This window comes from Cupressus sempervirens, chromosome 4, assembly GCF_028749045.1.
Source record: "Cupressus sempervirens isolate cs-2001-9-10 chromosome 4, ASM2874904v1, whole genome shotgun sequence".
NCBI lineage: Eukaryota > Viridiplantae > Streptophyta > Pinopsida > Cupressales > Cupressaceae > Cupressus > Cupressus sempervirens.
Genome location: NC_143121.1, coordinates 797,415,641 through 797,432,560, shown reverse-complemented (window position 1 = coordinate 797,432,560; position 16,920 = coordinate 797,415,641). Strand labels below are relative to the sequence as shown.

The 16,920-nt window shown below is 32.0% G+C and overlaps 1 pseudogene; it reads right to left on the bottom strand.

The window, feature by feature from the left end:
* Positions 1-837: 837 nt before the first annotated feature.
* On the bottom strand, positions 838-12,633 carry LOC149563792 (bifunctional protein FolD 4, chloroplastic pseudogene; annotated as a pseudogene).
* Positions 12,634-16,920: the final 4,287 nt, after the last annotated feature.

Here is a 16,920-nt window from a genome sequence, read left to right as displayed (position 1 = left end):
TTTTCACTTTTTTTATCTGGTGATCAACTTTATTTTGTGAGTTTGCAATGATGACCATTGATTTTCACCACTTGGCATGATATGTTGTGTCAATCTACATGTTGCCACATCATTACCTCTTGCCATGTGCCACATTGTCATATTTTTGCATGCATAGTCAACAATTGCCACATATTTTGCAAGAATTTGACATCATGCCACATGTTTTTTTTGCCACATAAGCACCTTAGGAAGTGTGCCATGCTTTGAATGTTTGTCATGTGTCATAGTGTGATTTTCCCATTCGATGCCACATGTCATGTTTTGATTTATCTAGCTATCTACGTCATCAGATTGTCAAGGCATTTAACACATTATTTCATTCAAAATGTTATTAAATCCCACCTTCTAGCCAAGGGCCCCTATGCATTTGAATCAACTTGTCAAAAGGTCATGGCTCTAGGAAACATAATGTTGTAATGTTTGAGTATAAAAGCACAATGAGATAACACTTTCCCATCAATGTGGGATTAAAAGGATAAACAACATCTCAAATAAGAGATAATAATCCATGATAAGGAAATTATTTCTTCAAATAAAAACCATTTTTATTATGATTCCAATTATATAACTTCTCCACATGCCAAAAAACCTACAACTCTTCACACTTGGTGCAACCTTTGATAAAAGTTTCATGATCTTTCTTCCTTATTAAAACTAGGTTTTGGTATGCACCAATCCCCTCATTTTAGTGTTGATTCCATTTAATCCCAATATTCAATTTGTATTCCTATTCCTATAGAGTTTGTGATATTTACTAAGCCTATTAAAAAAGGTGTAGATCAAACATCAAAAATTTCAATTGAACTTGTATGCCCATTTTGCCGATTCTAGAGTATTGGATAGAAGCATCACAATAGTCATTGGACCTACACCACTAGGTACATGAGTTATTCTTGAAGCCTCATCATAGAAAACATGTCCAAATAATTGGTATCCTCTTTAAGAATTAGCATCATCTACTGCATTTATGCCAACATCAATTACCACAACACCATGTTTTAGCCAAACATCATGAACCAAATTTTATACACTTGTTGTAGAAATAAGATTGTTTGCTTCACAAGTAAAATTTGTAACATTTTTGGTATAGGAATGTACGATAGTAATGGTTGTATTGTGCCTTTGCAAAAGCACAAAAACATGCATTCCAACAATATTGGAGCGATTTATCACAACTACCTTCTTTCCCACTATATCCATTCTAGATTGAAGCAACAAATAGATGCATCCTTTTGCAGTACAAGGTACAAATAAAGGATTTATCTCTTGCATTTCTAGCCATCCAATATTTAAAGGATGGAATCCATAAATATCCTTTTCTATGCTAATAGCATTCAAGATCTTCTCCTCATTAATATGCTTTTCTATTCCCCTATTTTCAAACTTTGTTTAGAATGCTTAGAATCACAAGAGGAAAATGAAGCTCAAGATCCCCTTGTGAGAAATCAATTTGAGTAGAATAATAGGTTCAATGAGTATTTTCACAAACTAGGAAGGCCCTGGTCCATTCATGGGTCATACCCAAGAATTTATAAGATTCACACAAGCTAGAAAATAAACTAGGTCGTGTTGTTGTTGGTTACCATTGGCTAATGGCAAAGAAGGAAATCCTATGATTTGAAAAGGTTTGGCATCAATAGATATCCATAACACCACTTCACAAATTTCCCAACTATTTCCTCTTCATCACACATCTTCTGCCATTGACTTCAACCTTTGCTTGTATTTTTTTATGTGGATAGACATTTATTAAATTAGAACTTGAGACATTGTTTTTGCATTATCATCAATGGAGGTGTTCCATCAGAAACATGTGAAAGCATGGTCTTGCAATTAATATAGCTGAGGATATTTTTTTCTTGTTGGAAAGTCTCCATGCATTTCTTTCCCAAGTCAAAGCAACAATTTGAAGTTTAGAATGGACCAAAATTTGAGACTCCACATTGGCAACAATGATTTAGTGCTACATCCTCCCCATCCACGATGTCCTCCTTTTATCATGGAAGAGTGAGTGATACAAATTTGTATTCAATCTATGGTGAGGTTATGATGGGAAAATAAATGTGTTCAACAAAATTCATGCTCTACACTATGGTCCAAACAAAAGAAAAATCTTGTTCAATTGGAAGTCATATTAAAATCAAACTCCGCAAGTTTTAATTGCCAGTTTATCTATGTCATTTGAATAAACCTGCATATGAGACTACACCATCTTACTTAGAAAAGAGGAATGATGAAGGAAGAACACCAAGGAATTTTGTCCATTGAGAAAAATGACAGCCTTGGGAGGACAATATTGTAACTAGCAATATGCAAAAACCATGCACAACTTGTGATTGAGAGATGCTACAATCCATACTATAACTAGTAATGGAATTCATCCATTTTCTTCACTTCATCTTCAATTTGTCTTTGGTAGATTTTAAAATATGTTTATGATGGGGCTTTAGAACTTTGATTGCTATCATGGTGTAGGCACATAAATCCCCTTTATTACTTTTCTCCTTACAGTCTACAAACACATTGCATCATGGGAGATATTTTTAAAAAAGGATCCATTTCACTTATTCTTCTATAGCTTCCAAAATTTACTTCACTAATGCCTTCTTCATGACAAAAAAAACCTTCAAAAGAAAACCTCGAAAACTAACTAATTTGCTGAAAAATTTGGGCCCCAAAGTGGGTCTAGTTAAGAAATTTTTGAACTGAAACACTTGACCCTTCAGATTGATTTATTGAGCATATCATATTGACTAGATGCCAAATCAATCACTAATTTATCATTTTAAAATTCATTTTTTCATTGTCCTAACAACTATTATTTTCTTCCTAGAAGCCTTTGAGACTAGCTTTAAAAATTCACCAAAATACCTAATTGAGCTCTGCAAACTGGCCTGCTAATTCTTTGTTCCACATTCTCTTATCCAGTCAAATTTCATCTTATGACAATATCTGAGTCAAAATATATTGACTATCAAAATTGCCTTCTTAAAATTGATTATAAGTAAACATGTTAGAAAACAGGAAAATGCATTCGGTTCTAGCTTTGAAAATCGGTCAAACTAACACTTAGGGGCACAACACTGGGGAATTAGTTCATTATCACATAGAGAGAGAAATTATATGATTTGGGCTCATGATGAATAATAGGGTGAATTTGGCGAGCAGTCAAAGTGAGGTACTCAAAATTGCAAAACTGGAAACATTGGCAGAAAAGTGATTTTCACAAACAAAATGGACCTGGGAAAGTGTGCAAATGGCTTCGTAAGGCTTGAAAATTGGCACACTTAAAGTATTTTCAAAGTAGAACAAAATGGTGCAATTCATTTGGTCTCATCAATCATGGATTCTGAGCTATTCCATCTCGAATAGCGCTACTGATCAATATGCACTTTTAGACACCAGTAAAACTCTATAAATTGCATTTGAAATCGTGTTTAAAAATTAGTCAAAAGAATTTATCATAGGTTTAAATCTCAAAAAAAAAAAGTGTCTGACTGCTAGAGTGCAATGCAAAATGAAATTTCTCATTAGGGTTAATTGGGTCAATGTTACAATTGGTCAAACAGGGCCTCCAAATTTTTTGAACAATTTGCATCTGCATGACAACAGTAAACAACCAACTTTGAGGGATTCAAAACCTAGTCAAGATATATTGAAACAAATTGAAATATGAAACATAGGTTCTTTGATATGTATACTAAATACTCCCAAAGAGGTGAGTCATGAAACATACTCGGGTGCAAGATATTCAATTTTAAACTAGGCTTCCTATCACCATTTGACACTTACACAAAAATGTAGATCTGGACATTGCTCAAAACAAAACTTCAAAAAATGATTCAAAATAACAATTCATCATTACAAAATGAATACATAAATTGAATGCAAAGTTTTACAAACATTAAACACTTTATAGGCCTCAAAAGGACAACAGGGTACACATGCATTAATTATGCTTATAGGGGCTCAAATTGACTCAAAAGTTTAAAATGGTACTCAAAATGAGAATGCAATTTTGAGTCCCAACACATGGATTCATATTCATCATGAGTAGACTCACTCTCCATAGATGAATTCAATCAAAACTATTAATACCAAACTAAGTATGCATAAATCTATACTTACAAATTATATTATCTCTTGGTGATTTAGTAAAGATCAAATATAGTTTTCCAAGGTGATAAAATTGCATATATAGATGTATGTATGTATGTAAGTATGTATGTAAATTTGTATGTATGTATGTATATATGTATGTGTATATGCATGTATGTATGTATGTATATATGTGTGTGTGTATATATGTATCTTTGCATCTCATTGTCCTGCCCTTGTGATCACCTGCTGGGGGAAATATAAATAGATACATGTTTAGAAGGAAAAGAAAATAACATTTACATAGGTACCTCTTCTTCCCTTGAAGAAAATTTTAGAGAAAGAACTACTACATTTGGGCCCAAACACCACAAATTACAACACCATCGCAAATTGTCATCACAATTTGACCCCAAATGTTGTAGTGTTGTACAAGGCACAAAGATCACAAGGGCATGACACAATAATGAAATCACATAGAAGGGGTACGAAGATCACGAGGGCATGATAAAAAAATCCTAGATGTCCACTGATCTCCACCAAGGGAATGACAACGAAATGTAGAGATCATAAGGGCACTACAATGAAATGCAACAATCACAAGGGCATGGAAATGAAATCTTCACCAATGTTTAGAGCTCTCCACCCTCATTCGAATCTATCCACCCTCTTTTCCATGCAACTCTCCACAAACAAAAGAAATGGGGAATGATTTATGTCACATTTTTTTTTGTTTTGTTTATATCTAAAATCAACTTCACATTGTGTTGTAACTTTGCTATAGATTTTTGGTCCTCGATAGCTTTCATTTCAACATTCAAGTTTTTAAGTTTCCTGTCCATTAAATAATCCTTTCCACCCTAAAATCCACTTTGTTACTTCATTAAAATTAGGACTTGAACAAAGAAAATGATAAAACAAAGCTCATATTCCATAATCCAAATAATAAAATAGTAAAACTCACTCAACCCATGCTAAGTGACTTAGCTCAAGATCCTATACAAAAATAATGTAGACTAGGAAAAAGGGGCAAAGTTCGCGAGAAATTTTTGATAAATATATCATAGAAAATATTTTTAGAAAGAAACAACCCATAACCAAGTTAAATTGGTCTAGTTGCTGATTAGCTAGGTTGATTACAAATTCTTGTAGAACTATCATCAGATTAGGTACAATAAAATGAACAATTAGTTGTTCCCAACTAGTAGGATCAGATACAATTTTCCAAGGTGATAAAATTGCATATGAAAATATATGTATGTATGTATGTATATATAGAGAGAGATCTCGTGAATTGCAGAGATCAATGGAGATCTAGGATTTCATTGCCATGCCCTTGTGATTGCTTCATTTTATTGTAGTGTCCTTGTGATCTCTGTATATGTATGTATGTCTGTATATACATATGTATATATATGTGTATATATATGTATGTATATATATAAATAGAGAAATCTTGGCATGATAGAAAAATAATAAAATTCACTCAACAGGTAGCATGGCCATGGGTATTGTCACAAGATTTTAAACATAAATATATAAGGAGTGAGTTAGAACACATATAGGTTAACCTTACATTAACTATAAACTACAACACAATGGTTGCACCAAGGTATTATAGTATTGTATAATAGAAAACTACCTGATTCACTTGAGAGGGTGTATGATGGCAAAGAGTTGTATTAGGTGAGTAAAGCTCAGTAGTAGTTATAGGAATACAACTACATCAAAAAAATTAGAAACCAAATCTACATATTCATTAGAGTGAGTAGTTCAAGGGTTTTGATCCCATGAATATGGATATATAGGTAGCCTGGTAGGTTGATTATGCCTCCAATGTGCAGACACCTTAGACATAGTTAGTTATCACTTAACTATTTTAAGAAATTATATGTTAACTCACAAGGCTCATTCCTTAATTTTGGATGCAGTAATGAGGGTTTTAACTTAGGTCATGGGAGAGCATTTGAGTTGTCAACATAAAATTGGGGCTAATTTATGTCATGTATTTATTTTTTAAATATCTAAAATCAATTTCACATAGTGTTGTAACTCTAGCATAGGTGTTTGATCCTTGATAGCTTTCATTTCAACATTTCAACATTCAATTTTTCAAGTTTCCTCTTCATTATATGTTTTCTTTATCAATGATTTCATCCAATTTGATTACTATATGATCTAGAATGTTATGAAGTATTGAATCCAATAGTATCTTCTCTCATGTCTCCAAAAAATGTAGCATAGGTTTAGGGTCCCTTGGCTCTTTGAAATTTGTAGCATAGGTTTAGGGTAGTAACTCCTTACATCAACTCTTCACTGAAGTTATTGTCACTGCCACAATGATATTACCTCTAAATCATGAAAATGATGTTGAAGTGGTTCCCAACCTTGAAACACTCTTATAACTTAAAAAATGGCAAAGCAAATGTAGATGCAATACATGAAAAATTGCACAACTTGAGATCTTTTTTAAGGTGCTTATTAAATATATTAGCTATTTTGCTTACAATCAGCTGTTCCTAACTAACATGATCAAATACAAATTTCCAAGGTGATAAAATTACATACGTAGATGTATGTATATATGTATATGTACGTATGTATATACATATATATACATATGTATATATATATATATGTGTGTGTGTGTGTATTTATACACATACTTGCACACACATATCTGTGTGTCTATGTATGCATGTATTTATATATAGAGAGAGATCTTGTGGATTGTGGATTATGGATTATAAACAAAAAAGATAATAAAACAAGATATTATTCATTATCCATTTCTTTGTATATAAAAGAGAGATCTTGGCATAACATAAAAATAATAAAAATCACTCAATAGGTAGCATGGCCATAGATACGATGGAAACACCTATTGGTAAGTAGATTCCTCTTTTTCTCTCTCATTTTTCATGTGTTTATTTCACTTGAACTATTATTTCTTACAAGGCTTTTTCTAATATTGGATACATTTTATGTAGGACATGATGAGGACATTCTTGGGTGTACCTAGTGTACTTGGCTTTTGAAAATAGATGGCTAAACTCTATGTTTCAACATTAACTTGACTGGTCTATTTAGACCCATTGATTATTTTCACAAGCTTTTAAAGATAACTATATGAGGAGTGAGTTAGGACGTATACATGTTAACCTTACATTAACAATAAAATAAAAAACACAAAGGTTGCACCAAGGTATTACAATATTGTAATTATAGAAATTCACTTGATTCACCTGAGTGGGTGTATGATGACGAAGAGTTGTATTAGGTGAGTAAAGCTCACCAGTGGTTATAGGAATACAACTACATCAAAATAATTAGAAGCCATAAATACATATACATTATCGTGAGTAGTTCAAGGGTCTTGATCTTGTGGATATGAGTATGTAGGCAACCTAGTAGGTGGAGTATGCCTCTAGTGTGTAGATGCCTTGGACATAGTTAGGTAGCACTTAACCATGTATGTATGTATGCATGTTAATTATATGGTTCTCTTTGTAAGTTTATAAAATTGAAGTTTAAAAATTAATTGAATTTATGTACATCTTTTCCAAGTTTGATATTTCTTTTTTTCTTAACTCATAGTCCAAGAATAATTTTTCAAAACACATACTTACCAGTTGGAGATTGAGCCAAAAAAATTGTAAGAAGGATTATGCCAAAAGAGCTAAAAAAAAGATTGGTGCACAATAATCATATTTTTATGCTTTTTTTAGCACAATTGTTCTTACATTTTGTGATTTTTGGTGAGAACAACATTTGAAACTAATCAAGTAGGTGATCCAAAATTAAATCATAATTAGTTGAGGCATGTTTAAATACCTTATTTCACATGTTATTGAATACTATGCATTTACGTACTACTATTAATTAATGTTAAAGGATGAACTGATGTTAGATGTTAGATGTTAGCTTCAGATAGTATGCGATTATTTAATGGATGCTCATAATTGTTTTTACTTCATATGATAATGAATGAATGTTATATTTCATTAATGGATGAATGTGAGATCCATCTACATATTTCACCACATAGAAGTGTATTATAGGTTCACATGCATTCTTAAGTAGACATTTGTGAGTATTAGGTGTGTGAAGGCTCCATGCAAAAAAGGTCACATGAACATTTTTGATGACATATTTTCCAAGAGCATACACAAGTTCCTCTAGGTGACTTCACATTATTTAATTTTACTATTTTCCAACACCATTTCTCTTCCTCCATATCCTGCACAAATAAAAAATGTTGCCTCCAATATTGCAACCATATGATAAATGGGAATAACACATGCCCAAGCCATAACCTAGTTAAATTGGTCTAGTTGCTAATTAGTTGGGTTGATTAAAAATTCTTGTAGAACTATCATATGATCAGGTACAATAAAATTAACAATCAACTATTCCTAGCTAGCAAGATCAAATACAGATTTCCAAGGTGATAAAATTGCATATGCAGATGCATCACTTGAATGCTAGGCATGAAGCACATTCCCCAATTTATAACAAATGGTTGGATATAAAGGCTCCATAGGCTAGCCCAATAATGGAAGCCATGGATGTACCATGTATCTATTAGCATAGTTAATGTCATTATTAATGGGCATTATATTTGTTGGATACAATTGTTCAATCGTGTTTTGTCTTTGATGTCACACAAATGTCATATCAGTCATTAGATAGAGTCTATTGAGCTCAGTTGGTCAACAAGGAAAAGGATAGAATCTACCAAGCTTAGTTGGTCAGCAAGGCAAATGACAGAGTCTACAGAGCTCAGTTGGTCAGCAAGGCAAAGGACAGAGTCTATTGAGCTCAGAAGGTTAGTTAAGAAAATTTGTAGTGTCTATCGAGTAGATAGTTGTTACTGAGCTTTCAAGGAATTTAGTTGTTACCAAGCTCACTCGGTCATCAAGGGGAAATATGGAAGAAATAGTTCTTACCGAGTCAACTTAGTAACCAAAGGATTTTGTAGAATTTTTAATGTTACCTGAGTCAAGATAGTTAAATTAGGAAATTTTTGGAAGCAGTATCTACCGAGCAGGGTCAGCCAGTGAAGGATTTCATTGATTTTCAAAATAACATCTATTTGTCTAAAGTAATATTAGTAGCCAACTGATGTATGATTTATTGGTAAATGTAACATGTGTGTAAGCCAACTTGATAATCTGAATGGTATAAATAAGAAGTCAAGTTGCAAATTCTAAGTGTGAGTGATGGACTTGATGTGATATGAAGACTGATTATTGTGGAAGAAATTTTTGAAGAATAATTAGAGATCATTGAGGAACAAAAAAGTTATAATTGATCAAGGAGGATATAATGATGATGAACTAAGACCTATAATCAATAAAACTAGTTGCATCTTAATTTAGGTCAATTCATTTTTACTTTCTAACAATTGTAGCAGTGATTTCAAATCTCTTAACAGAGTTGGTTTAACAACCATTTTGTAAATTCTCTAACAAGGTGACAGTTTAGTTGAATTGTTTTAAAGAACTCTAGCAAGGCCACTCCTAACAGGGTGATTAAATCCTCTAATAGGGTCACACCTAACAGTGTGTATTGTAACCTTTAATAGGGTTGGCTCCTAATAGGGCTCACTTTAGAAGAGTGAAAAATTGGTAAATAGTTACTTGGTGGTTTTTCCCATATTGGGTTTCCACGTTAAATCTGGTGTCTCTTGTGTTCATTTTATTTTACTTTTACATGCATATTTATAATTATGAATACTAGATGATCAATAACTAGTTAATCTACTGAATTACAACATTCTTACAGTGTTTATTGAGTATGAGCAGTAAATAAGTATTAAGGACATCCAAGGGATCTATGGATTTTTCTTTGTGGTAACTGATTCTATAATGCCCTGCCAAGGGATCCAAAAAATTAACCTAGAATTTCACTAAGTTTAGTAGCATTTTTTTTTTTTGAAAATAAATACCATATATATAATTCATGCACAATAACGGAAGCAACAACAATGTCCATCTGAAATTAAACATAACATAAATAACAGATTACATTCTTGAAGATCCCTTAACGTTGAATTACATACATGAATCCATCTAGTACAACATCCACATGAAATAATAATGATAAGTCCCATGTTTATACATTACATTTCAAATACTCAATCATCCACTGTACATGTCATAGGGTATGACAAGCTCAAAAGAATAGACATACATAGAATAAGGTACATCATCCTATTCTAATCCATGATACATCAAAGTAGAGATAATCACATGATACACATGATACATCATCATAGAAAACATATACATCCATCATAAAGATCAAACATAATAAACTAAGTGCATGGTTCCTCCCAACTGTTAATAGCATCATTAGACCATCGTGGATCCTAGCCATCCCTTCGTGCATAACATTCCAAAGCACCGAAGAGATCATCGGTATTACATAGTAGGGATGTCACTCCTAATAAATACAACATCATATGTAGAAGTAATATAACATGCAAATAAAAGCATAAGATAACATCATCTAACATATTCTAATCATCAATAAAAAAGGATACATATCCACCATCATGAAGGACACATCAGCCATGATGTCTCAATGAATCTCAAAATGATAAGAGTGGACAATACAATACCACCCAATCGCGTGGTACCTAAGTGGTCCACTCCCACCGTGCTAAGAAGATAATCTCAAGTCCCAAACAGGCTATCAAAATCACATAGCACATATCTCTATAAGTCCAGGAATCCTAAAAGTATACTAACTCAAAGGTTCCAAACACAAAATCTGACATCTAATCCCAGAGGCACACAATGACATGTAGGAACCTACTATGCAAGCGAGAAAGTGTCATCGCAATTATTACGTACAAGTTACCCTGCCAGTTAGCTAAACTCCATGGGTCCATACTAATTTCATGCGGCCACTAGTATCCTCTCATACTGATGAGGCATACTACAGAATGCAAGGTTGCAACCATGCATCTCACTACTCCCATCCTAGCCTGTACAAGCACTCAAGGCATGGACGAGAACAAAACACTTATCTTTTTAGGTTCATTCAGTTAGTATTAGGTGTGAATGTTATCACTTATTAATCCAACTTACAATGAGTTACCCTAGCAGCCTCTTAGGGCCCCGACCCCCATTGCAAGCTACTTCCCGTCACTACATGCAGATATCCTACCCTAATGTTCATGGACTCATAAATCTCAAAATCACAAAAGATAATCCATAAAATCATCAAATATGCATAAAAGTATCAAATCTCCATGAGCTAACATCCATAGAAAATCATGATCACAACAACTCTATATTGGCAACTGAAGCATCACTATAATCAAAAGTATCCAATGGTTCTCAATAACCAAAATATATCTCAATCATACTGATTGAAGACTCCAAAAATGGTTGAGTCAAACATGTCACAACATGACATCATCAAAAATAAATCCACATTTCAGTCCCATCATGGCGACTAGAAAATAAACCAAGGATAACTGATCAATGACCAAAATAATGGTTAAGTCAAGTGTCTCATACATAAGAATCTCAACTATAACAATCAGTAATCACAACCAATACATAGAGCATTCCATCACATAACCATGGTTGGGTTTATAAAGATCGAGATTAAAACATCATCATGTCACCACAATCACATAACCCCCAAGCCTCTGGTAGACGTCCTATACTAGTCAACACTAGTCAACCCAAAACCCAAAACAATAGCATAAAGAATACACAATGTAAACACATGTTTTGGTTGTACAACTTCAATTTAAATGTAGAGATCTCAGTTTAAGTTTCCAAGTCTGAAGAATGAATGGAGGAACACATATATTGCTTTTGGATATAAGTTTTCCTTAACAGAACTAAAAATTCATTTTCCAATTTATAATATTTGTTTGATACATTACCCACCAAACTATCAATTCCTTATTTAATAATTTAAAATAATTAAATTATTAAATAGTTGAAAGTTATTAAAGAGTCACCTTTATGAAAATAAACCTTCAATTTAAATCATTTATCAAATAATAATAACTTAAATTTATAAATAACATATTTACATATTACATATATATATATATATATATATATATATATATATATATATATATATATACATATACATATACATATACATATACATATACATATACATATACATATACATATACATATACATATACATATATATATATATATATATACATACATATGTAAATATATTAATACGTTTTCATAAAATTGATTTAACAATTTCGATTGACACCATATTATATAGCAATGAGAATCGATTTTTTATAAACATTTTAACATAAACATTTTCTTTGCATCACATTTAATATTAATTAACCCCCCAAACACTTGCTGCGGTACGCAGTACCTACAATCGCAGGCACTGCGCCGACAACGGGTATGTAGTACCCTTGTCGCCATAGACCTGCGATGGCAGGTCTCTGCCTTCCCCAAGCATGGGTACAATTCGTGCCCACATCATTTCATTATATACATTGTTTCATGCGATATGAATCGCGATGCAATTTATTAAATTTCTTCCACTGCGATTATCAATCGCTCATTCGGTGTATTATATATAAATATACATTGGTATATATATATCAGTATATATATATATATATATATATATATATATATATATATATTCAAATTTTATAATAGATTCATAATAAATGATATATACATATATATATATATTCAAATTTTATAATAGATTCATAATAAATGTATACATATGCATATATATATATATAAATATATATATATATGTATATGTATATATATATATATATGTATATATATATATATATGTATATATACATATGTACATATATATATATATGTACATATATATATATATGTATATATACATATATATATATATATATATGTATGCTAATCTGAATATATAACCATGTATATTTTTTTTTCTTTTCCACAAAGATTATATCTACAATTTAGGAATAAAATATTTGCATTATAGAATGCATATAAAATTCTCCAATAAATTAATCTACCCATATTGAGAATGCATATAAATATGAAACTTCTCAGAAGACATATGGAAGACACGAAGAAGACAGGGAATGCATGATGCGAAAATAGCATAATTAAAATCATAAGAATCTACTCAGATTCTGATGCTAAATCGCTCTTCCTCAGAAAATCCACAGAGCAAGCTCCTCCCTTTTTCAGAATTTTCGAGTCCTCCAATGTTCCAATTGCACTCCCAATGCTATGTGTTTAAGCTTCTATGAATGCCTGAATATAAAGAGCTTTCAGGAAACATCTAGAATGCTTCTAGAAACAACTGGAAGGTGTTACCAACTAAGCATGGGTCTTTTCCAACCTTCAAGATGAGCCATAGGGTTGTAGACACCATGTGCTTAATTGATGCACTAACCCTCGTGTTGTTGACACATGAGAAATAGAGAAGTGCGTTAATTCCCATGCAAGCTTATAACTCCAATTTACTTTTTATATAATTTCTATTTAAATATTTATAACTTCCATTTTAATCTTTATAACTTTCATTTTAATTTTTATACCTTTTATTATTATTATTATTTATTACTTTTATTATTATTTTATAATTATTATTAATTTTAATTTCTAATTTTCTTTTATTTAATTCATTTTTCCCTCAATAATTCACATTTAATTAATTACAATCAAAATATCAAATAACATGATATTTAATATTAATTTTCTCAAATAATTAATTTATTAATTAAATCTATTTATTAAGACTTAATTAATAAAAAATTCACCATAGAATTCCAAGATAAAATATGAAAATCCATCATAGAGCAAATCACTCAAAATCAATCTAACGGGTTACAAAATCACGAATCATGTCATCCAACACATTCGGTGGGTAAAATATCTAGATACTTGTCCTACCTCACTAGGACAATTGGTTTAAAGGTTTGAGATTTGGACTTGAGAATTTATCTCCCATCTCTTATCATTGAGATAGTATAATAGGGTACGCTCATCCTGGAAATTTAGGGAAGTCGATACCCGGTACCTACAACCTGCAAAAAAACCATGCATGTACATACAATATATAATACTAAGCTAAACAGACAATGGCAGGAAGTGGTGCATCGTGTAGATCCCAACTAAGTAGGTGACTACGACTCCCTTCCTTAACCATATTAGAAATGCCATACAATAAGAAAACACACACACCATACACATGCAAGTATGGGGTAAGTATCCATAATAAAACACACAAGATAATAACCATCAACTAATCATCAACAATAGCTGAAAATAATATAATGATCATCATGTATGCATGAAATTTAAAGTCTAAATGATCTCATCTTATAACCACTAAATCCATAACATAATGTCTGATAGTGTCAAAACAATACCACTAATCCATCAACATAAAACTAGTATATCATAGTCTAATAAAAATAACAATGTCCAAAAAAGATGTGAACGAGGGTAGGCACTATAGATTCACACCCACTCCCCCCCCCCTCAGTTACTCCATCTATAATTCCAATAATTGGTATAAGATCTTTTGGTGCTTGTAGGAAAAGATTTCAAGGATCTAAGCCAAAGGTCAGGATGTCTTATAAGAGGAAAATTCCAAGACTTAACAAGGAAAACTTCTCAGCATGGCAAGGGTTGATAAGATTTCATCTAGCTTCTATTGGAGATATAGGACTAAAATACCTTGATGAAAAATATGTAAAACCTGTTGGTACATTATCTATCAATGATATTGTTGAAAAGAAGACCCACAACAACATGATGGTAGATATAGCATCTCCTCTGAGTTATGAAGAATTTGATGACATCAAGGACTGTAAAACTGCCTTTGAAATGTGGAACAAGTTGAAAGAAATCTATGGAGGAGATGATAATGTGAGAAGAGCCAAAGAAAAAATTTTGAGAGGACAATTTGATCAAATGAGGATGAGAGAGGATGAAAACATTGCAAAATATGTTGAAAGAGTTAAAGCATGTGTTAGTGCAATCAAAGCATATGGAGGAGATATCAAAGAGGAGACAGTTATAAGTACAATTCTTAGAACTCTACTTCCCATTTATGCAATTAGAGTCTCTACAATTCAAGAAAGAAGATGTGAAGCAAATCATAAGATAAATTTAGAGGTCATAGTTGGAAGATTGACTGCATTTGAGCTAGACAACTATGATAATTATGTTCCAATTGCCAAGAACATTGAATCAGCATTTGAAGCCAAGCTTTCAAAGAAAAAGAAAAAAAGTTAAAGGATCCTCAATTAGATAGTGATGAAAAATTAAAACAAAGTTCAGATAGTGATCTTGAAGTGGTTGAAGCTCTGCTAGCAAGGGAATATTCAAGAGTCAAAGGAAAATACAAAGGTAAGGTTCCTCTAATCTATTTTTCTTGTGAAGAAATTGGGCATATTACTGCTAGGTGCCTAAATAAGCAGAACAAGGATGAGAAGAAAGGTCATAAATGTAATGGAAAGAAAGACTTCAAATCATTCAAGGATAAAGGTAAGAAAACATGTTTCATGGAAAAAGATTCTAATGATTCTGATGATGAAGAAGAAGAAGAAATTGTTTACATAGCTATAAAGGATGAATCTGATAGTGATGAAGAAATGGCACTCATTTTTCATGTGAGCAAAAATGATACATGGATTATAGATAATTGTTGTTCTCATCACATGACTGGTGATAAAACTAATTTTGAACACTTTGAAGACTGTGATGGTGGCAATGTAATATTTGGCAACAATGAACCTTGTTGTATAAAAGGAAAAGGAAGAATCTCACTAACCAAGGAACTTGTATGTGATAATGCATATTGGGTAGAAGGACTAAAGCACAATCTCCTAAGTCTAGCACAACTACTCAATAATGGATTCAAAGTAGAATTTATTCATAGAAAAGAAAGACTACTAGATGGCAAAGGAAAGCTGATTGGATTAGACACTCAAACTAAAGGTGACTTGTTTTATCTTGAACTTGGGGAATGTTCATGTTTTATTGCTCAAGTTGAAGAGAGTTGGTTATGGCATAGGAGGTTATGTCATGTAAACTTTGATAACTTGGTAAAAATAAGTAAATTCAAGAAAGTAAGAGGCATTCCTAACATAAAAAAACCCGAGGTTGGTCTATGCAAGAATTTTCAAATTAGTAAAATGGGAAAGACTAACTGTAAAAGCAAGAACTATCAGTCTGAAGAAATTTTAGAAATTACGCATATTGATTTATGTGGACCTATTGGCATTAAAAGTTATACTGGTGAAAAATTATTCATTCTTTTTGTTGATGATTATTCAAGAATGATGACTGTCATGTACCTAAGAAAGAAATCAAAAGCATTTTAAAAATTCAAATGGTATTTGGCCAGGCTAGAAAAAGAAATAGGAAAAAGACTAAAATGTTTAAGTTCTAACAGAGGTGGTGAATTTATTTCACATGAATTCAATAACTTTTGCATTGAAAGGGGAATCAAAAGATAGGTTTCAGCACCAGGAACTCCTGAACAAAATGGAATAGCTGAAAGAAGGAACATATCTATCATGGACTGTGCAAGAACCTTAATGATTGAGAAAAACATTGCTATCAAATACTAGAAAGAAGCTATCAACATTGCAATTCATACCTTGAAACAATTACAGTTGAAAAATGACTCATTCAAGACTCCCTATGAGTTATGGTATGGCTAAAAACCCAATGTAAGTTACCTAAAAGTATTTGGAAGCAAATGTTACACATTGAAAGAATCTAGAAAAGGTAAATTTGA